The sequence below is a fragment of the Thalassophryne amazonica genome, chromosome 13 (genome assembly GCF_902500255.1).
Source record: "Thalassophryne amazonica chromosome 13, fThaAma1.1, whole genome shotgun sequence".
Taxonomy (NCBI): Eukaryota; Metazoa; Chordata; class Actinopteri; order Batrachoidiformes; family Batrachoididae; genus Thalassophryne; species Thalassophryne amazonica.
Window position 1 is genome coordinate 34,164,616 of NC_047115.1, and position 20,102 is coordinate 34,184,717.

Genomic DNA, 20,102 nt, shown 5'->3' on the forward strand with positions numbered 1-20,102 from the left:
GAAACTTGGGAGGTAAAAATGGATCCAGGGTGGCAGGAACGTAAGCATTCATTGACAAATCAAAAGCATGCAAGTCAATGTCAGGGTTTAAAAGTACACAAAGAAAACAAAATATTTATTGTTTCAGACAAACCGCTACTCTTTTAGTGTATTCTTTTATGCTTTCTTCTTGAGTCTTCGTACAAGTGGCAAGTTAGGATACAAAACACTAAAATAATTTAACCTTAATCTGGCACGTTTGGTAGCTGGATAAAAGTGGATTGAAAACACTGCTCACCCGCTTTATGTGAAAAAGAAATGAAGGACCTCTACAATGCTTTTTGGCAGGGTAGAGTCACTTTATAAGATTTTATTTACATAGCACGTCAGTGAAAAGAAATGTTTGCCTTTGTCGCCACAGTCTTAGATGAAAGGAGAGATAATCACTGATTCCAGCTGACATGATGTGTGTGTTTTTGTGTCTCTGCGTTGTGTCTTTGAACCTGCTGTATATGATTATTTATTGCCTATGCAAAGTAAAAGGTTACAGCTTTGATGAAAATACGTCTACCTCCCTTTTTTCTTTTTCTTTTTTTTTAGCTGTCCTACTCCCTGCTCCTTATGAGCATTGTTTGACTGATTCCACGTGGTGCTGGTAAATGTTGCCAGGATGTATTCCTGTGTCTGGGCCCTGCGATGTCACAGCAGTATTTCCATAACATTTGTTTTGAGTTCGATGAGACATGATGTATCAACTGTCGCAAACTTGATGAGCCATGATTACCTCCCGGCTTTAATTGTCCACATCATTGGAGTGACTGTGAGCTGACCAATAGTGCGGGCCACCAATTAACGAATGTCTGTAACAGCACGGGAAAGCAGGGAGAGATGATGGCATAATTAGATATTTGTGTTTGCTTTCATGTCTGCTACAGCGGGATGTTGCTCTTAACAGTGGTTCACGTTACAGTATCTGGCAAGTGCTTCATTGCAAAGAACGGTAATTAGTTGTCTCGCTGTCTCTTGCCCTAACATTTGAGTCTCAATTAGTGCATGTATTGTCGGAAAAGTACTCCGCAGCAACAATAATGATTTATGTATTTATTTATTTATTTATTTTTGACATTATTGAACTTTTGGATCTAGCTTTATAAAGTAACACCCCCCCCCCCCCTTTTAACCCCATGTTTGTATATTTTATCCCCCCAACAACTTCAAAGGAAAGTTTGACATTTTGAAAGGGTTTCATCTTTTCACCTATACAAGTAATTGGTGCAGTTTTGATTTACAACACAAAAATTTTCACGGGATGAAATAATATCATGGCATGAGAGTGAACCACTTCTTTTTGCCACTGAATACGCAAAAATGTCATTAGAAGAATCTGCTAGTATGGAAAAGGGTCCCTACTGAGGTAAACGTGACTGTGTTTACCTCACTGAATTCAAATAAACTTCTTGAAATGTCCGATTATACAGTTAGCTGCTTACCCCAGTGTCCCGTCCATTTCATGGTGCTGCGCACCACTGGTGCTTTACAAGTCAAATGCAGATGATGGGTTTGTTCTGTAATTCAGAGCTGCTCATTTGCAGTCATCTTTTTGTAATGCCATTGTGGCATGAAGACCTGTGGGATGATGGCGATGCTACTATATGTTAAGTGGCTAACTGTATAATGCGTCATATTGAAATGTTTATTTTCATTTAGTGAGGTAAACTTGCACATGTATAACTCTGTAGGGATCATGTCCTTGCTACCAGACATTTTATTGACATTTCCACCTGTTCAGTGGTGACAAGAAGCAGTTTACTCATTGTTTTTTAGCTTGCCCCATGTCATTACATAATAGTCAGTTAGCCTGTTATGGTTTTTGTGTTGTAAATTAATATTGCGCCTGTTAATTTAGTTTTTGTCCCAAGCAAAAATGTTAACCCTAAAACATATAAAAAACAGTCTATGTTAAAAAATGCAGAACTATATTTATATGACAAATCTTTTTCCTACTGTTTACTGTAGATAAATTGAAACCATAGTGACAGCGGCAACTGTAGCTGGGATATAGTGGTACATGTCCCCTCATGACAGCATAATTTTGAAGAAGGAGCCCCTTTCTATCAGATCATTCCCACTGCATGATGTACGCATTGGAATAGTTAATGGGTTTGCTCTGAAAGAGACAGTACTGAACTTTCAAGACCTCTCTTGAGTCACGTCAGAGTGGATTATGACCACAGTTTAAACTTCTTTTCAGTCATGCCATTATGGCATGGCACTGGGGGACACCACATGGTTCTTATAAAGCAGTTATGGTCTTTAGCACAATATGAACACCATAACTTTTCATACATTCACAATGTTTTCCATGTTGCTTAAATCATATCCAGACATTCGCTGGCTGATTGTTTGCAGGAAAAGGCACATACACATGCAGTAGCTACTGTGGAGATATATGCAAGTGCAGAGTTAGGGTTTTAGAAAGAAGAAATAAAAATAATTTGGCTCAAATATAATTGTAAATATCCATGCAGCAAAGATAATTTTGGCATTAATTTAATTGCCACTCTGTTTTTATTGTTTGGTAATGGCCACAGCACCATAAGTGGGTGTCAGTGAGCATTTTGTGACTTTTTAGGTGGTAGCAAGCAACATAAGGGTTAGTGCATGTGGGCTGACTGTACTCTTTCAATATAGAATTCATAGTTTGTGATGGATGCACATTCGTGTATTATCCAGCAGGTGCCAATGTTCAATATTTCTTTCTTTTGATAGGGACTCCAGAACAGTGTTTTGACACAAGCTTCGAAATGTTCCTGAACAGTGTTTTGAACTCACCATTATTAATTTGTAATACCAGCAAATTAAGAGCACAGCAAGAGTTGGCACCACCCCCAGCCACACGTTCCTACTATTATTTAATTCCGGTTTTACTTTCCTGTATTGCATTTTTCTCTCCGTAGTTGCCAGAATAAGTTGACAGCATCACCTCCAGCCACATTTCCTAACTATTCTTTGCTTCTTGTTTTACTTTCTTCTATTTCCTGTTCCTCTCCACAGCTGCTAATATAAGTTCATAGCACACTGACGCGAATACGACAGGAACAGTGTTTAGCAGGTGGTAGCTAAACTACATGCAAATTAAACTACAACTTTTAATAATTTTCCATAGTCCATCCAGCATGTGGCAGACACATCTATGTGATATTACATAGACAAAGCAAGGTTGCTTTTGGGATTGATTAGGTAGCTCAAAGTTAATCACAGACTGATTAGTTCATCCTCATTATATGTTTTTATTTTTTAATTTGGGAGTTACACTTTTTCTACACTTATTGTCTAGCTTGGATAGATTAACTCACCTTCTCATCTATATATTTGCTGTCCAACACCTACATTTTTACCAGCACAGGGAATTCAGTGTATTGAGTTTTTATTGCACTGCTTTTTGAACAAGAAGGGGCAAGTACCTGGAATAAAGAGAGGCAACTAATATCAAGTTTGGCAAATAAGTATTTGTCCACTAAAACGTTTTTGTTTATTTTGTGACAGGTTATTGTGAATGCAAATATGGGTGAGCATGTGCAGTACTGCAACTTTAAAATGAGATTAATTATGTCCAGATCTGGCGAATTCGACAGGAATTACAGTCATCCCTTTTTTAAGTGGCCAGGATTACTTTTTTCATGATATATATATCCTCAGACATTTTTATTTAATTATTTTAATGACCTCTTCCAGCCCCTCTGCAGTCTGTTCTTGGGCCACCAGGGGATGTAGCCCACACTTTGGGAATCACTGGTCTAGAGTTTAAGTGCTGACTTACAAAACCACTAAATCAATCATTAAGTAATGGGACATGTATGAATCTACATAGTGGAGGCTGTCCGAAAAAAAAAACTGAGTTACTCAAAGTAAATCAACTCGAGACATTTTACCTGAGGAATTGTTAACTGAATAATAAGCCAGTTACACACAACCTTTTGTCCAATTACTTTCATCCCACAAAATTTTTGAACACAAAAACTGATGTTATCCCTGTGCTGGTCACACAGTTTGGATGTTATTAACTTTAAATTCAACCTGACAGTCTGCAGGATGAAATATGCTATGATAAACATCAAAAGTAACAAACGCTTTGTCAGTCTCCCAATATACGTCACCCAAAAAAAAAAAAAAATCTAAAGTACACAGACAAACAAACAAAAAAGCTGGAATTATTGAAGTGCCTTCCTTCACCACGACACTAAGCAGAGTCAGAGTGGAAAAACCTTGAGTTGTATTTTGGGAAATTGGGCGTGTGTGAAAGCTATAATGTGATAATTCTCTTTGAGGACTTGGAGGTCATGGAATGAAATGGCGTTAAACCACGCAGAGCCATTTGGACTGCGTTGGGTTGCTTTTGGAAAATACATGTGGTACTTTTTGGCTTGATTCCTTCATCTCCTTCCACTCTGCTACGGAGCCCACATTATGTTGTCGAACTCTTGGGTTAAATCGGCCGTATCTATCAAAACACTGTGACAGCACTTTCTGTTTTCAGATGGCGAGTACTGCTATGAAAAAAAGTGCATAACAAATTTAACTGATAGAATAACATTTACTTGTTGTCACATGAAAGTGTTTCACAGTGAATGAATTCCATAGTTTCCCCTCACTAAACACAGCGTGGAAGCTACGTCAGCAGGTATAAACCTCGCTTGGATGTCACTTAGATTTTGCCTGGATGAAGTATTAGACTTGATTTTTCTTGCATGAATACATGTTTGGGCTTTTTTTTCCCCCTTCCCACATCCTTCTGTGTATAATGTAAAGCAGACTGCTGTGCGGGATGGCTTGAGCCAGCTTCTGGTCCCATGAGCCTCTGCTCACAGGGTAACGGTTCTTCAAGGGAATCGACACTGACAGAGCCAGGAAAGTCCTCAAGTGGATCTTTTCAGTTCTGTTTTTTCTCCCTCAGACACTAACCTGTTTTACTCTGAATGGAGAGCAGTTCATTTTAAGTTTGCGCTGAAGGGAGCCATCCAAATATAAGATGGACTGCATGGTTTTAGAGCCGTGATCGTGCATTATGTGAGGCATGATTGTGGATTTTTTTTTTTTTTTTGGCAACTATGGAAAAAAAGAGAAGAAATGTACTATAAGTTGGCTGTGTTGCGTCTTTTTTCAGTTGTCAAATGTACCCTGTAAAGTGTGTTGCCACGTTCACCTCCGCGCTCGAGAGTTATGAGTTCCCCGAAGCTCTCAAACATAACAAACAGCCTGCAATATAGCACTTTGTGAATGTGCCATCAGTTGCTTTGCCGAATCATTTTACTGAACAAATGTGTCCTCAGAGAAAACTCAAAGAATATGGTTCTCAAAAGGGAAAGGAAATACAGCCCAGCAGATTGCCGCAGAAGCAGGTTTATTACCACTTATCTCTCTCGCTAGATTCTGCATTTGCACCAGGTATTATATATAGCCTGATTTGTCACCTTTCTTTCAAGGTGCATTCCTGTGTCAGGGTGTTTACGTTGAATAAGGATAGCATCACAGATTGAGGAGGAGTATAACCATATGGAGCATATGTCTGCTTCATATTCAGACAAACTCACTGACAGACGGTGATCTGCTTACTTTCAAATTATGCTCCACCCCACCTTACATAATATCTTATCTGTTAATTGCATCACTTAAGAGAGTGTGTTGTAATGACAGCGGAACCTATTTGTTAAAACATCTGCTCAGAATTGTTTGGACGTGTTTAGGTTCTGTGATCATCGAAATATTTTTGTCAGACAGTATCAGGGATCCACTTGATCATTCTCTCAGCTTGTATTTCTCCATCAGTCTCTCTGAGAGGTGTGTTTGCATCCGTGCGACAGCGCCAGTCCTAAGTGCTTTGGCAACACGGTCTGAGAGGTCATGCAGACGTTAGAAACTGGGAAAACAACAGCAATTAGAGGGGGTGACTCACACTGTCCACATAAATCATCCCAGCCCCGTGTATCATAAACACACAGTAAAACTTTAAAGCACCATTAATTGCAAGTAATAGTGTCAGGGCTGATTTATTGTCTCCTTCAAAGGGGTGAGACACGGGGTGTGTGACTTAGGTGTCATGCCACTTTTGTAAGTAAAAGGAAAAAATAAATAAATAAATAAATATATATATATATATATATATATATATATATATATATATACACACACACACACTCCAACTGCTTAGTCCAATTAAAGGTTGTGGGGGGCTGGAGCCTATCCCAGCAGTCATAGAGCATGAGGCGGGGTACACCCAGGACAGGACACCCGTCTGTCACGGGGCCACAAACAGACAAACAAACGCATTCACACCCACTTGCACACCTACAGACAATTTAAAGATTCCAATCCACCAAACCCGCATATCTTTGGATGTGGGAGGAAATCGGAGCACCAGGAGGAAACCCACGCAAACACGGGGAGAACATGCAAACTCCACAAAGAAAGGCCACAGGTGGGAATCGAACCCATGTCCTTCTCACTGTGAGGCAACAGTGCTAACCACTAAGCCACCCTGCTGCCCCATATATATATATATATATATATATATATATATATATATATATATATATATATATATATATATATATATATATATATATATAAATAAATGCTTTATTCAATTTTTGGCTAAACACAGTACATAAAAAGAAACGTGTTTTATGGGCTTTTATGAGACACTGAAGTGGCCGCAGTGCATGAAGTGATTTTCCTCTACTTCTTCTGGCATGCAGTACAGAGGAGGAACGCCTCTGTGGTGAAGCATTTGTTGTGTTGACATCTCCTGTGTTTAGTGGTGGAGTTTGAGGCCTGTCAGAAAACAGGCCAAGGATGGCCAGCAATAATGAGACGTCTCCCCCTTCCATTTTGATAAAAAGTTTTCATAAACTTGTATGAATCATATGTTTCACATAACTCCCCCCCCCTTTTTTTTTGTTAAATCTGTAAAATGCAGGTTTACTTTTTATTAGTGTCATAATGTTGAGTTCATGAGATTGGCAAGCGGCAGAGTATTTGCTTTTTACACATACAATACTGTTGTTGCTCCTTTTTTATATACCTTTGAGAAGGCTCAATTTTTATAGCAAATTTTCTGATGAATCTTACTTTCTTTTCGACAGTACTACTTGGAAGTAACACGCTTCCACGTCCCACCGTCCTTGGACAGTTGTACTGTAATTACTTTGACGTATGTAAGATTTGCACACGGCGCCCTACATCTCACATGCCACTATTCTTTTTTAAGAGCAAGTCTTCTCTCATTGTACACTACAAGCTTGTGAAACTAAACCAGCCCAGACGTACTGACAATATTGTAGCCACTAAGGATTTCTTAAATTGCACTTATCAAATTGCTTTTAGTTATTACATAGTGCAGCATCCCAGTGCGTTGGTCTATCAGTCCAATCACAGCTAATCCTCCCTGTTGGTCTCTTTGGTGACAGAAAGATGCCGCAAGCCTAATGAGAGACAGCTGGCTTAGTGTTCTTTCCGTTCTGGAGAAAAGAAAAAAATCCATCTTTCCTTCTCATCCTCCGCCCCGCTGGGTGCCAAACTTTAATCTCACAAAGAGATCAGTTGCTGCTTTGCCTGTCTCTTTTAGTTGATTTTGACAGTGCACATTAATCACCATTTCAGCACCAGCATTCGAGTTTCCTTTGAAGTTGATTGTCATGTGCATCTCCTCTGTGAAGCTTCACTTTAATATATCAGATAATGCCAGTGTTGTTGTTGTTTATGACAACCAAATCCTGATGTGTTATTAATGAATATTAGAACTCAAAATCCCTGCTGGAAGTGGTGATGACAGTCTATAAATTCTCAAGCTTGTTTAACTTTCTGTGAAGGCAACAATGTTAAAGATTTGTTTCATGATTTGTGTGCAGTTGTAAATCTGTTTTGTATAATGTGAAACAAAAAATGGTGGGATTTGACTTCTTGGATGATCGTTCATATATTATACCGATTGCAGAGGTGGGTGGTACCTTGGTGTAAGAGTCATCACTGGTGTAATAGTGCGCCACCATATGAATTGTGCAATACTGTTGATCCTGTGAGAAATCAGTTTTTCTTGGTGCCAGCGAGAACCACTGCTAGGCCACAATTATATTTATCTACATCCAGTAATTACATCAGTAATCATTTTGGTACATCTGCAGTGATCTGATCAGTACTGCAGCACTGAGGCTGTGATGATACGTTTTTGCCCCCCAACTGTTCTACTGAGCTACACACAAATCAAAACAACTGTTAAATTGTTTTCTTGTAGATGTAACTGGCTATGAAGTCATTTTCACATGAAGACATAACATGTACAAAAAATGTGAGGATATTAAAAGGTTAAATGTTAATCATTGTTAATGAAACACAGCCAGGGATTTGTTTATATATATATATATATATATATATATATATATATATATATATATATATATATATATATATATATATATATAGTGTAAAAATCTTGGATTCATAAAGGTTCAGCCAGGTTTCAGCCAGATTTTAACTTTGAAGGAGCAGATTTGGAAATGAAAATAGTCCAGATTAAATTTTTGCACGCAGATGAGATAATAATTAAAAAGGAGTCACACTTAAAACGGTCATGCCGAACCAGTTTTTAATCTATCTTTTACATTTTCATGCGTATGAGGTTTAATGTTAAACATTTCCAAAGGTCCATAATTCTAGGAGTGTTTTTACTGACATTCTTCGGCTACGAACATCATTTAGGCCTGACAGCTTGATTGAGACCTGTGTGACATATGAAACAAAAATACACCCCAAATGCTTTAACTTGATTTCACGTTATTAAAATTGGACCCCCCCCCTTCACACACATAGACACACACAGACACACATACACACACACTCTCTCTCTCTGTCTCTGTCTGTGTGGAGAATGCATAATATTCTCCCATGTCTCCCAGTTGGGGAAACATGGTCCTTGGTGGTTAGCACCGTTGCCTCACATTGAGTGGCTTAGCTTCCAACCTGGTCCTCTCTGTGTGTAACTTGCAAGTTCTCCCCATGTTTACATGGCTTCTCTCCAGGTGCTCCAGCTTTCTCCCACTTCTGAAGACATGCAGTTTAGGTGAAATGGTGAATCTTAATTGACCGTAGGCATGAGTGAGAGGGTGGGTAAATTTGTCTGTTTGTATGTGTTGGCCCTGTGATAAGCCACCTTGACACTTGGCACAAATTTAATCCCCGCACTGCCACGCAATTCATCATGCCAGTGCAACCCGATTTATCCTGCTGGACACCCCACTTTGTGCCGCTGGATGCCACGTTATATGAAATAATTATTTCATAGCAGATTAATCATTTGCTCTCAGAACTTGGCTGATGAAACCATCTCTCATCACTCCCAGAATCAGAGAAATTATCTATGACTGCAGTTTGGCAAGTGCGTGTCATGCGGTGGAGAAAGCATTTGGAATCATCTCAAAGGTAATTATTTATAATATTTATGTTCTAATAGCTTAGTGAAACTTTATTCCTTCTTATGAGTTAGGTAATCTTGTTCAGGTGCACTACGGCAATGAGACGCATTGACTCGCAGTGACACACAGTGTTTTCGAATAGATTACACAATGTTCATGTTTAGTTCACAAAGTTAATACGTCCTAGAGATTTTGAACATTTAAAAATTTTCTTTGTGCACTTGCACATAGCCACGCACAGCTCATGCACAGTTTACAACAGTTTACAATGAGTTTACTCTCTGGCACACCAGATTGTGTGCCAGTGCTGACTGGCACACAGACTGGTGGCCCGTCTGGGGTGTTCCCAGCCTCTTGCCCAGTGACTGCTGGGAATATTACTTATTTACTTTATATTTTTACTTTATATTAGGGAACAGGATAAAACTTCAAAATTATAATACCATGATATACCAGATTCAGATTCAAATTCTTTATTGTCATTGTAAAAAGTACAATGAAAGGTAAGGATATACTATCACCAGGTCCAAAAAAGTGAAACATATCATGCTATTAATTATATGTCATATTGCCTTCCTCTGACCAGTTGCATGTGTGATTCAGGACTGTATTGGTAAAGTTGGAGTTGGTGAGTGGACGATGCCAGTCCCAAAAGTCCCTCCACTGATGTTTTGTGCTTATGCACGCCTTCTTTGTGGTTTTTAGAGCTTGTCAGGCACATCAAGCACAGACTAGAAAAAGTATATTCTTTCTAGCCAATCGGAATCCTTTCCTCCTGACATCTGCCACTCCGGCGAGATGATAAATTCTTGCCTCATTAAGCGTGGGTGTGGGATTACAGGCTGACAACACATTAATCACTGGGCTGGGTGGCAGCAGCCCCGCAACAGCTACAGGCATTGTTAACCAAACTTTTCTAATGTGTCACTCTTCTCTCTGACAACCCATAATCAATCATCCTGATTGGCAGGGCTGATAGATTACACTATTTATACTTTGTGTAATGAAAACTAGCGTTTCCACCTACTGTCATTGTCAAGACGATGATAGGCCACACCGTCTGGCTGAATGGGAGCACGTACAAAAAAGAGAGGGAGAGAAGAGAAAGGATGCAAGGACCTTGGTTATTGTGAACTTTAAAACAGACACAGTGGAGCGCCATAGTTTTTTGTGGGGTGGGGGGTGGGGGTGCAGGGATGGATGGGGGTATGCTGCTGAAAAACCTGTATTGTTCCTCCTGCACGGTATAGCTTAAAGGCAGTCTTCACACATTGTTGTGCCATTGTCATCTTTGTCGCTATCAGTGGCAGGTCACGCTCTCGCAGGCAAAACTATGCTTTGTCTGCAGTGGGATTCGGTTTCGCCCTGACCCCACTGGTGAGGTGAGGTTTTTGTTGTCAAAGCATCTTTTCTGTCAGAAAGTGAATGATTTTCGCATGTATAACAACAAAATGACAGGACACCATATACTGTATGTGTGTGCTTGTCAGTGTGCAGAGGTCGCTGTGATAATGGGTTCCTCTGTTTCCACTATAACTATGTTATATCGCTTTACAGTCCTCCTAGCAGACATTTTTTGCATGGGAACTTGTGGATGAAATGACACACTGCTGGTAGCCCTCAAACATAATAAGGTTATGTTTCTTTTTTGTTCACTTTCAGCCCTATGTCTTTGTCTGGAATTAGAGATGTCCTCAGCACACAGAGACAGGATATTGAATATGAGCTCTTAGTTGAGAGGCTGCCAAAGAAAAGAAGAGAGGAGGGGAAAAACAGTCCATCATGTTTTTGACAAGCCGTAAATCTGAGACTTTTCTGCAGAAAAGCATGCTGTCAGTAAATTAGTTAACGAGACCATATTATGAAGCACCAGGTAATTTACCCTCCGAGATGCAATCGCAAATAACTCACAGGAGGCCGCATCCCTGACCTGACATTGCTTTGTGTATAATGCAAAATCTCGTGACATGCTCAATGGGTTCTGTCAGCTGCAAGATTGAATTCTCTGTCTACTGCGTCTCAGTTTGGAGCATGCTGGTCAATTATTTCTGAGGCTGTCAGTGCGTAGGGAGGCACTGTTATTTAGTTCGTGTTAACTCGGCATCATTAAGACACTTGCCTGACAAAGAATAGTGCACCTCAACGTTATTTATTTTGATTCCCTGACAGGGGTAACCTTCAAACACATTGACCTCTTCCTATTTTGCGTTTTGTCAAATCCAACTTGGTCCATTAGAAAGAGTAGCTGTCGAAACATCGGGGAATCAAATGGCCAAGAGAACGTCTAATCTAATGTAGTAATGTGCAAGGCAAGATTCCATTTGTTTGGACAGATTGTTCTGATCATCTGATGGCAGTTCAGAAAGACACCGCTGTCCACGCTATCTTTAAAAACGCACACAGCAGTGACAGGCTGTGACACATCTAAGTTTTTGCCTGCAAGCAAAGTATTGAACGCAGTGAATGCTGCAGTTTTATGTTGCGAGTTTCTTTTAAGTCGGCCGAGAACACAGTAGCTATGCAATATTTGATCATCGGTTTTTGTAAACACCCGTCTCTTCTGTTTATACACATCAACATTTAACATCGATATATGAAAGGATTAGTAAAAAAAACTCTTAAATATTGGATAAAAGCAACTTGACAAGTCCCATAAACAAAAGGACAAAAGTGTTTTTGGTGTGTTAATAATATTTTGACTAACCTTTAAAGGATGTGCTGAGAGTTGGTTTTCTGTTCTTGTTTCTCTGCACAGGAGAAACAGCCAGAACTGGACATTAGGCCTTTAAAATTTGAACTGTGTGGGGAAAATGAGCATTACAATTTTATATTTCTCAAACCTCTCTTACCCACCACCAGCAGCAGCAGCAAGAACCACCAGCCTGGGTGATGAATGGGAAACCTGATCGAGTAAAGCCTGAGCAGCACCTCCGTACAGCAGGATGACATGATTAGGAGGTGACAGCCTCTGTAACAACATCTCTGCATTTATCTTTTTCTGCTGTCTCTCTCTCCCTCTGTCTTCCACGCTCTCAATATGTCTCTCCCTTGCTCTCTCTGTCGCTCTCTCTCTCTCTCTCTCTCTCTCTCGCTGTCTCTCTCTCTCTCTCTCTCTCTCTCTCTCTCTCTCTCTCTCTCTGCCTGTCTGTGTCTTTCTTCTCAACAAGTCAGACTACTCTATAATTAATGTCCCTTAGGGCTATCCGCAGGTCAGGGAAGGGGGGTGCTATTGAGACAGGTAGTCTTGACACCTTCAGCTTTGTAGCTGATGGATGTGAGCGAGTAGACAGGCAAAGAGATGTGAGAGAGGCCAATGATGAGGGCGAAAGTGTGTTTAGGTTTGTGCCAGTGTGGTAGGATTACTGTAGGTTGAGGTTTGCTCCTGAGATCGACACAAAGGATGATTTTTCACAGAATTTATGCAAATTAAGGCTTGTTTTATCAGGAGCCTAACATTTTCAAAAAACATGGTCATTAAGTTGGACTCAGTCTGCAGGCATTAAAATAAGTCACCTTAGCTATGCGACATACGTCAAATGTCGTTTGTCACCTATTTGCATCTGTATGTCTGGTATATCCACCAGGGGCATGTTTGTGCTGATTCAAATATTTTCTTTGTATTTTTCGTTATCTCACTCCATCGCTGCTGACATATAGGGCAGGGTAGTCACATGATGACATAATTGTATACATAAATATTCATCATCTTTCATAGTCATCACAACATGAACATGTGCAATGAACACATTGCAAAAAAAAACTGCCTTTAGGTGCAGTGAATGAGATGAGATGAGATTTATTGACATTGTCATTACACGAGTGCAACAACAAAATTACATTTACACTCCAATTACCTCAGACAAAATACAGCAATTAATCCACAATTATTACTAGTTGAACGTAATAATGGCACACATCAGAATTAAAGACAACACATATACATTTGACATTGTTTATGTGCACTAAACTTGAAGAAGTCCGTCATCCGAATTGAGGCAAAGTGGGTGAAGGCCGCAGCAGGAGGGCCTGCGCCGCCCAGCTTGGGGAGTTGAAGACTGCAGCAGTAAAAACCGTGCTGCCTCCAGGGTGGCAGGGAGGAGGCCAGGGTGAAAAGGAGGAGGAGGAGAGGGGAGGAATGCGACCACCCTTGCCAGAGTCCCAAGATGAAAAATTATTTTATTAGCATATGCATGACGTGAGATAAGATTTGATCAGAACCTGCTGGCACTCAATGTTTTTACAGTGAAATGAGTGGAAAGCCAGTAGTAGTTCAACATTTATGTTTTTGGTGAATCTGTGATATGTCAGGGGAAATGGAACAGCCGGTAAATGACGGGTGATTTTAGAAGGTAGACAATAATTAGAGTACTTTTAAGGATTTTTTTTTAATCAAAGCTTGAAAGTGTTAGCAAGAAGAACCACCTGCTCACCTTAGCTTCCACAGCCACAACCACCCATTTTGCTGGGATGGGGTGGGGTGGGGTGGGGTGAGGTGGGGGGGGCATTGCTACAGACCACATTTTGTGTTATATTGTGGGCATATCATCTCATTATCAGTTACTACAAGTAAGTGCCCTAAATTTTGAATCGATGTAGCAGTTCATTTGTTTTGGTCCAAATCTTTGCTCGTGTGACTACAGCCTGGAGACCGTATTGTATATTGTGTCGTTCACTGTTAGAGGATGGATCTGCGTGAGTCACCATTTGTTTTTCTGAACACCAAGCTTGCGCAGATGTGGATAAATAAAAGCTTTATTGCATTTGATCGTAATGTTCAATTAGTCATTTTTTTCTACACAAAGTGTAAAAGTTTGCAGAAGATTCTTGTTGTTTGAGTTGTGCTGTCTCTCCTATTAGTTCTCTGAAGAGCTGGAGAGATTGTTTAGCCCATCTGTTATTGTATGAGTTTGAAGTGTGTGCCATACTGTGCACCTTTCATACTCTGTCTCACTCTCCATTTCACAGACACAGCAGCCCCCTTACCCATCAATGACATTCTCAATGGCCACTCATCTGTATGCTTTCTACTTTTGGAGAGGTATTTTCTTTTTTTCTTTCTCTGGATTTGAATAGAGAGAGAAAACGATGAGAGATGCAGGCCGATGGGAGAGAGGGAATTAAGCTGAGACAGATGGAGTGAGAGACATTCTTGTCTAGCACTGGAAATATGTGAAAGAATGAAGGCTGCCCAGGGTGCACTTGAGGTCATTGTTGGGGCCGAAAGGTCAAGTGAAACTCAAACAACATTCATTTGTCATTTACTGAAGGGTTGTATGTGGCTATGAAGGACTGGTGTAATGTAAAGGAAAAAAACTGCATATATGTTTAATCAGGAAAGTTTTACCATAACTTTTAATAAGGGATTAGGGGCTTTTTTCTTTTTTTTAACCCTGATCCGAGTTATTTAATACTGAGTGTTTGCCCATACTGATTAACAATCTGATACTTGTATTTTCCTCCATATTATAAGGAGAGAGCACACTGCAGTACATTAAAGTCAATCCAGTGTATGTGCCTTACAATGTAACAGCTCTGTAACAGCTCTGCGATGTATTGAGAAAAATCTACCTTCAATATAAGCTAATTTTCTTTCCCCCAGTTTACAAAATATACAGATTTTTAAATAGGTTGTAGTAACATTAAAATATTGATTGAACTGCATTTTAGCTATTAAAGATACAGTAATCCTCATTGTTATTATTATTATTATTATTTGTATTATTGCTATTATTATGTGCAAAAATTGCTTTACAATATTTAATCTTGGCATCCTTCCGACCCCTTAACATTCTACAACCCCAATTCCAATGAAGTTGGGCCGTTGTGTAAAATATAAATAAAAACAAAATCCAATGATTTGCAAATCCTCTTCAACCTATATTCAACTGAATACACCACAAAGACAAGATATTTAATGTTCAAACTGATAAACGTTATTGTTTTTGTGCAAATATTTGCTCATTTTGACATGGTTGCCTGCAACACGTTTAAAAAAAACTGGGACAATGGTATGTGTACCACTGTGTTACATCACCTTTCCTTCAAACAACACTCAGTAAGCGTTTGGAAACTGAGGACACTAATTGTTGAAGCTTGTAGGTGGAATTCTTTCCCATTCTTGCTTGATATACAACTTCAGTTGTTCAACAGTCCCGGGTCTCCGTTGTCGCATTTTGCGCTTCATCATGCGGCACACATTTTCAATGGTCGACAGGTCTGGACTGCAGGGAGGCAGGTCTCTAGTACCCGTACTCTTTTACTATGAAGTCACGATGTTGTAACACGTGCAGAATGTGGCTTGGCATTGTCTTGATGAAATAAGCAGGGACGTCCCTGAAAAAGACATTGCTTAGATGGCAGCATGTGTTGCTCCAGAACCTGGATGTACCTTTCAGCATTATGGTGCAATCACAGATGTGTAAGTTGCCCATGCCATGCACATTAACACACCCCCATACCATCACAGATACTGGCTTTTGAACTTTGCGCTGGTAACAATCTGGATGCTCTTCTCCTTCTTTTGTCTGGAGGACATGACGTCCATGATTTCCAAAAACAATTTGAAATGTGGACTCATCAGACCACAGCATACTTTTGCACTTTGCATCTGTCCACCTTTTATACCCAATCATGACACTCACCTGTTTAAAAATTAACCTATCCACCTTTGAGCATTCATCAACTTTCCCAGTCTTTTGTTGCCCCTGTCCCAGCTTTTTTGAAATGCGTTGCATGCATCCATTTCAAAATGAGCAAATATTTGCACAAAAACAAAAATGTTTATCACTTTGTGTTCTGTTTTTATTTACATTTCACACATCCCAACTTGTTTGGAATTGAGGTTGTATATGCTTTTACAGCGTGCACTGTGGCTGTGACTTGGAATGTATCCTATACAATCCATCAAAAATTAATTTTTGTGGCATTGGATTGGGATCTGTACTTCTGATGATTGGCATGACATTAAAAAAATAGATAGCATCACATATAGTATACGGTAAATTTCTCAGTAGTACGTATGAACTGCACCAAACTGCCTGTCGTTTTAGGAATGCTAATCCCGAATGCCACATCAGGTTTTCTTTTTTCACAGTAAAGACCGACTACTGCTGGCACAGGGAAGTATATTGATTGTAAAACACATTCAGAAAAAGGTGAATTTGTATCACCGGTATAGCTTTATACAGTGAGGAAAATAAGTATTTTAACACCCTTCGATTTAGCAAGTTCTCCCACTTAGAAATCAGGGAGGGGTCTGAAATTTTCATCTTAGGTGCATGTCCACTGTGAGAAACATAATCTTAGAAAAACATCCGGAAATCACAATGGATGATTTTTTAAATAATTTATTTGTATGTTACTGCTGCAAATAAGTATTTGAACACCTGTGAAAATCAATGTTAATATTTGATACAGTAGCCTTTGTTTGCAATTACAGAAGTCAAACATTTCCTGTAGTTTTTCACCAGGTTTGCACACACTGCAGCAGGGATTTTGGTCCACCCCTCCACACATATCTTCTCTAGATCTTTCAGGTTTGGTGTTTCAGCTCCCTCCAAAGATTTTCTATTGAGTTCAGGCCTGGAGACTGGCCAGGCCACTCCAGGACCTTGAAATGCTTCTTACGGAGCCCCTCCTTAGTTGCCCTGGCTGTGTGTTTGGGGTCATTGTCATGCTGGAAGACTCAGCCATGACCCATCTTCAATGCTCTTACTGGGGGAAGGAGGTTGTTTGCCAAAATCTCGCAATACATGACCCCATCCATCCTCCCTTCAATACGGTGCAGTTATCCTGTCCCCTTTGCAGAAGAACACCCCCAGAGTATGATGTTTCCACCCCCATGCTTCACGGTTGGGATGGTTTTCTTGGGGTTGTTCTCATCCTCTAAACATGGTAAGTGGAGTTGATTCCAAAAATCTCTACTCTGGTCTCATCTGACCACATGACCTTCTCCCATGCCTCCTCTGGATCATCCAGATGGTCACTGGTGAACTTCAAACGGGCCTGAACATGTGCTGGCTTGAGCAGGGGGACCTTGCTGCCCTGCAGGATTTTAAACCATGACAGCATCATGTGTTACTAATGTAATCTTTGTGACTGTGGTCCCAGCTCTTTTCAGGTCATTGACCAGGTCCTCCTGTGTAGTTCTAAGCTTTCTCAGAATCATCCTTAACCCACAAAGTGAGATCTTGCATGGAATCCCAGACTGAGGGAGATTGACAGTCATCTTGTGTTTCTTCCACTATCTAATAAATAATCATAACAGTTGTTGTCTTCTGCCAAGCTGCTTGCCTGTTGTCCTGTAGTCCATCCCAGCCTTGTGCAGGTCTACAGTTTTGTCCCTGGTGTCCTTAGACAGCTCTTTGGTCTTGGCTATGGTGGACATGTTGGAGTGTGATTGACTGAGTGTGTGAACAGGTGTCTTTTATACAGGTAACAAGTTCAAACCGGTGCAATTAATACCGGTAAAGAGTGCAGAGTAAGAGGGCTTCTTAAAGAGAAATTAACAGGTTTGTGTGAGCCATAATTCTTGCTGGTTATTAGGTGTTCAAATACTTATTTGCAGCAGTAACATACACTCAACAGAAATATAAACGCAACACTTTTGGTTTTGCTCCCATTTTGTATGAGATGAACTCAAAGATCTAAAACTTTTTCCACATACACAATATCACCATTTCCCTCAAATATTGTTCACAAACCAGTCTAAATCTGTGATAGTGAGCACTTCTCCTTTGCTGAGATAATTCATCCCACCTCACAGGTGTGCCATACCAAGATGCTGATTAGACACCATGATTAGTGCACATGTGTGCCTTAGACTGCCCACAATAAAAGGCCACTCTGAAAGGTGCAGTTTTATCACACAGCACAATGCCACAGATGTCGCAAGATTTGAGGGAGCGTGCAATTGGCATGCTGACAGCAGGAATGTCAACCAGAGCTGTTGCTCGTGTATTGAATGTTCATGTCTCTACCATAAGCTGTCTCCAAAGGCGTTTCAGAGAATTTGGCAGTACATCCAACCAGCCTCACAACCGCAGACCACGTGTAACCACACCAGCCCAGGACCTCCACATCCAGCATGTTCACCTCCAAGATCGTCTGAGACCAGCCACTCGGACAGCTGCTGGAACAATCGGTTTGCATAACCAAAGAATTTCTGCACAAACTGTCAGAAACCGTCTCAGGGAAGCTCATCTGCATGCTCGTCGTCCTCATCGGGGTCTCGACCTGACTCCAGTTCATCGTCGTAACCGACTTGAGTGGGCAAATGCTCACATTCGCTGGCGTTTGGCACGCTGGAGAGGTGTTCTCTTCACGGATGATGCGAAGGAGATGTGTTGCACTGCATGAGGCAAATGGTGGTCCCACCAGATACTGCTGGTATCCCCCCCCAGTAAAACAAAACTGCACCTTTCAGAGTGGCCTTTTATTGTGGACAGTCTAAGGCACACCTGTGCACTAATCATGGTGTCTAATCAGCATCTTGGTATGGCACACCTGTGAGGTGGGATAGATTATCTCAGCAAAGGAGAAGTGCTCACTATCACACATTTCAACTGGTTTGTGAACAATATTTGAGGGAAATGGTAATATTGTGTATGTGGAAAAGGTTTTAGATCTTTGAGTTCATCTCATACAAAATGGGAGCAAAACCAAAAGTGTTGCGTTTATATTTTTGTTGAGTATACAAATAAATTATTAAAAAATCATACATTGTGATTTCCGGATTTTTTTTTAGATTATGTCTCTCACAGTGGACATGCACCTAAGATGAAAATTTCAGACCCCTCCATGATTTCTAAGTGGGAGAACTTGCAAAACCGCAGGGTGTTCAAATACTTATTTTCCTCAATGTACATCAGTTGTACCTTTTGCGAACAAGGTGTGGGTACATTTTTGAATTTTTAGGTACCATTTCCTGTGTTTTGGCACATATTTTACCACATATTACACCACAGGAAAAAACTTTCTAACCTGTTTTTCATTAATTTGAACTTGTATGAGATGCTGTGACATTATAATGACAAGTCACAGAGAACATTTGAAATGTCTGTGGCTAAAAAAGTGAACACCTTTGATACACTTTGCTGGATCGTGGTCTGGAATAAATGTATCTAGACAAGTCACTTGTTGCTGAACAGAGGGTTTAGAAACAGCTTTTGGCAGAGATTTTTATTTTTTCGGTCTATGAAAAGTGCCCGGAAGCGTGCATAGCGACTGCATCAAATTTTGCCAGAAACTCAACGACAGCCAGGTAGAAACCATTCGGATTATTCAGACGGCTTTCGGTGATGATCCTATGGGCATCACACAGATTAAGGAGCGGTACAACCGGTTTAAAGACGTCCGCACAATGGTGGAGAGCGAGCCACGCTCCGGTCGGCCATCAACATGCTGAAATGACCAGATCATTTCCAAAGTGAACGCTGTGGTGATGCGGGACCGTCGTGTGACTATCCGAGAAATTGCGGAAGAGGTGGACATCAGCACTTTTTCGGCACATTCCACTTGACAGAAGATTTGGCCATGAAAAGAGTTGCAGCGAAATTCATGCCGATGGCTTCGGCACGAAGCTGCCGACGGAGCAAAAGCGCCTCCGTGTTGAAGTTTCACAGGACATGCTGGACTCCGAAAAATGATTCCCACCTC

General features: G+C 40.4%; 1 protein-coding gene across 1 annotated transcript in view; it reads left to right on the forward strand.

The window, feature by feature from the left end:
* Window positions 1–20,102, forward strand: part of lrmda (leucine rich melanocyte differentiation associated) — a 516,890-nt gene that overhangs the window by 366,697 nt on the left and 130,091 nt on the right. The gene's annotated exons all lie outside the window — the stretch shown is intronic.